The following is an 8,513-nucleotide window of genomic DNA, read 5'->3' on the forward strand; positions in this document are numbered from 1 at the left end:
ACGGAGAGTGACATGATGAGTCGCTACCCGCATTTGTTTGCTGATGTGTGATTCTAGGGACAAAATCATCCTAAGGGGGAGAGAATTGTAACGCCCGTGTTTCCAGGCTAGGCATTAATATTGACGTAATAGTCTAGGTTAACCTTTGTAACTCATTTTGAAGAAATGAAAAGGAATTATGTGAATATTATGTGAAATATGTGTTTTATGCTTAATTACTAGGATTTAATGAATTAAGAATAAAAATGAGCGTCGAAAATAAATATTAGATAAAGTCGATATCTATTAAGAAAGTTGTAGTGGTCGTGACAAGGATTATGGATATATAAAGAATACCGAAATCCGAGTTATAACGAAGAAGTTATAACCTGTCGAAGTTTCGCGACAAAACGGGCACGGTGCCGAATGACGTAAAAAGTGAGTTTTTGATAAACTACTTTTTAGCCTTAGTGATCTAAACGAAAGTCATAGTGTTCCTTAAACCGAGAGTATGTATAAAAAGAACGCCCAAATCTGACTTCGTATGAGGAAGTTATGATTTTTCTAAGTTTCAGCTTAGCAGTAGACAACTAAAAACTCGAATTTTAGATCGAGTGATTTTTAGCCGACACAACCTAAACGAGAATCGAAGGTCTCATAAATAGTAGTACAACGGTAAAAAGACAGACCAAAACGGACGTCGGATGAAGAAGTTATGAATTTTTAACGGATTTCCTGTCCCGGTCTGTTAAAAATAATAATATAAAAATTAATTTTAAAATTAGCCGACGAAGTTTAAACGAAAGATGTAGAGCGTAATTTTATCTACGCGTGCATATAAAGAACGTCAAAAACGGAGCTCGTATGCGAAAGTTATGGATTTTAGAAGTTTTTGCACAAAAATCGAGAAAATTCGCATGGTCATGCTTCGGCCACATCACTTTCGCTCTATGCGTGCCACGTGTCCGAAATTTCTGAGTCATACGAGGCGTGTCGCAACCCTCGCATCCGAAGCGCTGGTCCAACCGCGGTCCGACGCGTGCCCTTTCTTGCGTGTCCGAGCTTCGCATGGCGCGCCACCTTGCACCCCTCGAACCTAGACTACGGTCCAATCAGAAGCCAACAGCTGGACCCTCGCACGTGCGAGCCATCTGCGTGCCTTCGCCTCCTGCTGCCACGCGCCTTCGCTTCTGACTCACCCTTCTCGCCCAACCTTCGGACCTCGCCTATAAATACAAGGCTTGCGAGATTACCCGGGTAAAATTGGATTTTTGCCATTTTACACCCCTCTTTCAATATCTTTATCATTCCAACTTCCCCCAAAGCCCCTGTATCATACCAAACACCCGAAACACGTACCGAAGTGCCCGAGAAGCCCGAGAAATTTATCTTTTTGGTTTTGAAGCCCGACCCTCGCAGAGCCCGGTTTCTCAATAAAACTCCCGGTTTTATTAGAAATGATCGTTTTAGGAAACGAAGTGTTGCCCGATTATCATTAAATCATGTGAGTGTGTAGTCACTTTCATCTTACACCTAGATATGAAGTAGTTTCTATAAAATACATGCTATGTGTAATTATATTAATTGTTTAATTGAGGTGACTGTTGAATAGATGTTTTATACAAGTTTTAAACTGTATATGTATTTTATCTACAAATATGTTGGGTAAACATGGGTAGACGAAATAGTCTATGTGTATTAAAATGGAGAGAGGCCTCGATGTTGTTGTTGTTGTTGTCGTCTAGCGGAGTATAGATGACGACCACGGACCTTTCTAGACAGTCCAGTGGAACACTAGCAAGTTCGCAACTTGTAGGTGTTGGTGAACTAAATGTTCATTGGCGTACTCCATCCCCCTCATGGTTGCCTTTAGGACATGTATGGCTGAGGAGTCCCCTTAGCAGTAGTGTCCATCCCGATGATATTCCTTAGGCTAGGTCCCTTGTGATAGGTGTTTAGGGACGTAAAGTGAGGATAATGGGAATGGGTAATCAGGGTTATTGTTGATTGGTGAACTTAATAAGTTTATTATTATTGTGGGTTGAAAACCCTATATGCTCACCAGGCTCCCAAGCCTGACCCACTCAGCTTTTTATATTACAGGTACTGGACCCCGACTATAGTCGGAGGATGATGACAGATTTTTGGATTATAGGCCAATAGTTGTAAATAACTGTTGTAAGGCTTATAATGTCTTGTTTATGCTTTTGATCTGTATCGGAACATGACATCCCGAGGTTTTGAAATATAATGAAAATATATATTTCTTAAAGTAATGTTTTGATAAACTTCTATCATGTTTTTGTTTTGGGGACCAATTCCGCAACATCTTTTAAAAGGATTTCTCTGATTTTATTTTAAAAAGCATAAATTAAATCGGTCTTTTCTGGCCGAGAAATTAGGGGATGTCACACGCCCCAGCTCCGAGGAAGTGTGCTAGCTTCCAAACCCACGACGTTCGACAGTGCCAAACAACTGGTACAGTCCCTCGTTGATCATGGGGTCTGCCAAGATGTCACGACCATCGTCCCGGAACCAACCAGAGGAAGCAACAACAATAACAGCAATGCCAACAACAACAACAAGAAGAAGTTTTGGAACAAGAGGAAAGTTCAATCTTCGCAAGAACCTTCAAAGAAACAACAGATAGTGGCGGTCCATGCCGCTACTGCCCCCACTGTTGTCCCTGTTACCCCTACGCCAGCGAAACAATATGCTGGGAACCTACCAAAGTGCAGCAAATGCAATTACCACCACCACGGAAATTGTCGGGAGATGCACTGTAAAAACTGCGACAGGAAAGGGCACACTACCCGTTTCTGTAAGGCACCGGCACGACCAATCACCCAAGTTCCTAGTGCTGGAGTGAGCCAGGTATGTTATGGGTGTGGTAAAAATGGGCACTAAAAGGGGGATTGCCCTAAGGCAAAGAATGCTGGCGGCGTAGGAAGAGTGCTGGCAATAGGGCAGAGCGAGGCAATAGTCGATCCCAAAGTGGTTACGGGTACGTTTCTCCTCAACGACATTTATGCATGCATACTTTTTTATTGTGGTGCGGAGAGAAGTTTCGTGAGCCATAAATTCAAACACTTACTTAATCAAAAACCCCAAGCACTCAATAAGATATTTGCAGTAGAAATGGCAAACGGTAAAACAGAAAGCACAAACGATTTGTATGTACGCTATACTCTAGCTCTAAATGAACACTTTTTCCAAATCAATCTAATGCTGATCAGTATAAGAAGCTTTGATGTCATCATCGGTATGAACTGGTTAAGCCTTCACCATACCGATATTCTGTGTCACGAAAGGGCTGTTTGCCTAAATCTGCCAAGTGGCGAAACTCTTGTCATTTATGGTGACAAACTCGGTACCAATTTACAAATCATCTCTTGCGTCAAAGCCCGAAAATACTTGCGCAAAGAATATCATGCCTTCCTAGCCCACGTGGTAGACAAGAAACGAGAAGTGAAAGACATTAAAGACATTCCGAAAGTCTGCAATTTCCCCGACATTTTCCCTGAAGATCTTCCAGGAGTCCCACCAGAACGTCAAGTCGAGTTCAGAATCGACTTGATTCTCGGAGCTACCCCCGTAGCAAAATCGTCGTACCGTCTAGCACCGGCAGAAATGCAGGAACTATCCAGCCAGCTGAACGAGCTTCTAAGCAAAGGATTCATCAGACCAAGCTTCTCACCTTGGGGAGCACCGGTTCTGTTCGTAAAGAAAAAGGATGGATATTTTCGCATGTGCATCGATTACCGGGAACTGAACAAGCTCACGATCAAGAACCGATATCCCTTACCGCGCATAGACGATCTGTTCGACCAACTACAAGGAGCGAGCTACTTCTCAAAGATCGATTTAAGATCTGGGTATCACCAGCTGCGAGTCCTGGAAGGAGACGTTCCCAAAATGGCATTACGAAGTCGCTATCGTCACTACGAGTTTGTAGTAATGCCCTTCGGATTGACAAATGCGTCGGCGGTGTTCATGGACTTGACGAACCGAGTATGTCATCCTTTCCTGGACAAATTTGTGATCGTGTTCATAGATGATATACTCATCTATTCAAGGAGCAAAGAGGAACATAGCCAACACCTCCGACGAGTCTTGGAAACATTAAGGACAGAGAAGCTATACGCGAAATTCTCAAAGTGCGAATTTTGGATTCGTAAAGTAGATTTCCTAGGTCACGTAGTCAGCAAGGAGGGGATACACGTGGACCCTTCCAAAATCAAGGCAATCGAGAACTGGACAACTCCAAGGACTCCAACAGAAATCCGACAATTCTTGGGCCTCGCTGGGTATTACCGGAGGTTCATACAAAACTTCTCGAAGATTGCTAAGCCACTTACCACCCTGACTCAGAAGGGTGTAACCTTCAGCTGGGGAGAAAAATAATACGTTACATTCCAAACACTAAAGCGAACCCTATGCAGTGCACCTATATTATCTTTTCCAAAAGGAACAGAAGACTTTGTGGTCTACTGTGATGCGTCAAACCAGGGCCTTGGATGTGTCCTAATGCAACGAGGAAAAGTCATCACATACGCCTCGAGACATCTCAAGACGCATGAGGTCAACTACACTACGCACGATCTCGAACTGGGAGCAGTCATCTTCGCTCTAAAGATCTGGAGACACTATCTCTACGAAACGAAATGTACGATCTTCACCAACCATAAGAGCCTCCAGCACATCCACAATAAAAAGGAACTCAACATGAGGCAAAGACGATGGGTAGAACTACTAAACGATTACGAATGCGAAATTTGTTATCATCCCGGAAAAGTTAATGTGGTAGCTGATGCCCTCAGCCGAAAGGAATACTCGGGCCGCCGAGTGAAATCCTTAACCATGACGATCCATTCACACCTGTCCACACAAATCAAGGAAGCTCAAATAGAAGCCTTGAAATCCAAAAATGTGGCGAGTGAAGCCTTAAGAGGAATGGATAAGAATCTTGAAGTCAAGGATGACGGAGTTCGTTACTTCATGAATAGGATCTGGACGCCGAAGTTTGGCGGATTCAGAGATGTTATCATGAATGAGGCCCATAAGACTCGATACTCCATACATCCCGGTTCGGACAAAATGTATCTGGATCTCAAGAAACTGTATTGGTTGCCAAACATGAAAGCCGAAATTGCTACCTATGTAGGCAAATGTCTGACATACGCTAAAGTCAAGGTAGAATACCAAAAGCCCTCGGGATTATTGCAACAACCTGAAATACCCGAGTGGAAGTGGGAGCGGATAACCATGGATTTCGTAACCAAGTTACCCAAGACAACGGGTGGACTTGACACCATCTGGGTGATCGTCGACAGGTTAACCAAATCCGCGCACTTCCTACCAATAAAGGAAACGGATAAGCTGGAGAAACTAACTAGAACATACATCAGGGAGATTGTATGACTGCATGGTGTACCAATATCCGTTATCTCGGACCGAGATAGCAGATTCACCTCGAGGTTCTTGCAGTCACTACAAAAATCTCTAGGAACGAGGCTAGACATGAGTACCGCCTACCACCCACAAACCGACGGTCAGAGTGAGAGAACAATTCAAACTTTGGAAGATATGCTAAGAGCTTGTGTGATCGATTGTAAGGCTTGGGATATCCATTTACCATTGGTTGAGTTCTCATAAAATAATAGCTACCACACTAGCATCAAAGTTGCCCCATTCGAAGCCCTTTATGGCCGTAAGTACAGATCACCTCTGTGCTGGGCTGAAGTGGGTGACACGCAACTTGCTAGAGGTCAAGTACCCGACAGCACTCTCACTGGCCCGGAAATAATAAGGGAAACTACCGAGAAGATTGTCCAAATCCGAGAACGACTAAAGGCTTCAAGAGACAGACAAAAGAGTTATGCGGATAAAACACGGAAACCCTTGGAATTCCAGGTTGGGGACGGGGTGCTATTGAAAGTCTCACCCCGGAAGGGATTAATAAGTTTCGGAAAGCGTGGGAAACTAAACCCTAGGTATATCGGACCATTCGAGATCCTTGCCAGGATTGGCGCGGTAGCATACAAACTACGACTACCGCAGGAACTCAATAACGTACACCATACCTTTCACGTGTCGAACCTAAATAAATGCCTGTCCGATGAAACTCTCGTCATCCCTCTGGACGAAATTGAAATCAACGAGAGTCTCCACTTCGTGGAAGAGTATGTAGAAATCATGGATCGGGAAATTAAAAGAACAAAACAAAGTCGCATACCCATTGTGAAGGTCCGTTGGAATGCCAAGCGAGGACCTGAATACACCTGGGAGCGCGAAGATCAAATGAGACAAAGTATCCACATCTTTTTCCTAGTCCATGAACTTTATCTTAGATTAAATTTCGGGACGAAATTCCCTCTAACGGGGGGATGATGTGACAACCCGATATTCCAAGTCAATGTATTCTTCAAAAAGCCAAATGTTATAATCTATTTTGGAATCAATAAAAATAGCGTCAAAAATAAAGTGTTCTAAAGTCTCAATTAGGATACATAAAATGTTAGATATTGTGTCAAGGTTTTCAGAAATATAAAGAACACTCAAATCCGAGTTATAACGAAGAAGTTATGACCAATCGAAAATCCGCGACACAACCGGTAAAACACTGTTAAGCGTAAAAAGTGAAATTTCAATAAAATACCTTTTAGCCTTAAGTATCTAAACGAAAGTCGTAGATAATAACAAACCGTGAGCGTACATAAATAGAACGTCCAGTTCTGACTTCGTATGAGGAAGTTATATTTTTCTAAGTTTCAGAACAGCAGTAGACAGCTAAAAATTCGAAATAAAGATCGAACGATTTTTAGCCGACGCAACCTAAACGAGAATTGAAGATCTCGACAATAGTAGTACAACGGTAAAAAGACAGACGAAAACGGACATCGGATGAAGAAGTTATGAATTTTTAACGGATTTATCCCATCCCGGCCTATTAAAAATTATATAATTAAAAATAAATTCAAAATTTGCCGACAAAGTCTAAACGAGAGTTGTAGATTATATTCTCACCTACGCGTGGATATAAAGAACGTCAAAAACGGAGCTCGTATGCGAAAGTTACGGATTTTCAAAGATTTGGGTACACACTTCGAAGCTTATTCGAAGGGTTACGCCCGGCGTACTTCGGAGTACGCCCCGCGTACCCAATGCACGGCCTCGGATCGGCCACATCGCCCCTATACCCTCTACTCCCGTCCCATCCGAAGACCGGCGACCGGTGACGTCATCGCTGACGTACGCCCCGCATACGAGGGTACGCCCAGCGTACGAGGTACGCCACGCGTACTTCGGAGTACGCCCAGCGTACAAGGCTAGCTTCCACCCCTATAAATAGGATGCGAGGGTTCCGACTTTTAGTTGCAAATTTACCACCCTCTCTCCTAAATTTCATACTTCTACCCCATCGAGACTCCCCCGACGCCCCGGTTCTGTATCCAAGTCCCGACGAAGGTCCGAAGCCCCGAGATTCCCGAGGAATATACCACTTTCCGGTCGAAGTGCTGCCCGAGAAAATCTCGTTTTCTTCAAATCACCACACTTTCCAGGTGAGTTCATACCCCTACATTTTCACGTCTTTTTCATGTTCTAGGGGGAAATACAAGTGAAACACGAGAAAAACTTATGTTAAAATACGCATCGTTACATATGGTTTCAAATAGTTTACCTACATTTTTTTTATAAATTTAAACAACATTACTACCAACGTTGCACTTTACATGCAAAGTTGGTATTACACCGAGTTTCATCACCAAACGGAACACACTTTCGAAAAACTATAATGGGTATAGTTTACAAGTTATTCATGACATCTTTACGTAAACATTATAAAAAGGAAATATTTTCATTTACAAGAAATGTGGACTTTTCATTCCGTAAATCTATTGATACAAAGTTTTGTGAGACATCCGGCTTCACCGTACTCTCAAGTACACATTTCAAGTCCTGTATTATAAACCATTATCTCTTGTAGGGAGAGCGTGATACTTGTGTATAGATCTATACGGGATTGACAATCTCGCACCTAAATTGTTAGCTACAGTTAGACCGGCAGGTATGGGTGACAAACGTCATAACACTACAACGCCTGAAGAACGTTGTCACAGGCAGTCTGGGTCAATAGCATGGTTATAAAACTCACATGGAGTATCAAAATATTTTTGATTTACGAGATTATTAAATGCATTCAGTAATTACATTATATATGTATAAATCCACTTACACCACTTTTAGTACGGAAGATACTTATGCATTCCAGTCTTTGGAACTCTTTCAAACTACCACACATACATGGAAAATATTGGATTTTCTAGAAACACGCTCAGTTATTTTTACCGAAAGACATACAATTTTAGTACAAAAACGCTTATGAACTCACTAACTTAATTGTTGACACTTTTTCAAAACTACTTGTATTTCTCAGGGAATCAGTAATACAGGTAAAACATCAGCTTTTGGAGAAGGGACGCTAAGGCGTCAGTTTTCAAATCTTATTTAATCATCATATTTGTAATATTCTT

Source organism: Lactuca virosa, chromosome 6 (assembly GCF_052849685.1).
Source record: "Lactuca virosa cultivar CGN04683 chromosome 6, Lactuca_virosa_CGN04683_v6, whole genome shotgun sequence".
Taxonomy (NCBI): domain Eukaryota; kingdom Viridiplantae; phylum Streptophyta; class Magnoliopsida; order Asterales; family Asteraceae; genus Lactuca; species Lactuca virosa.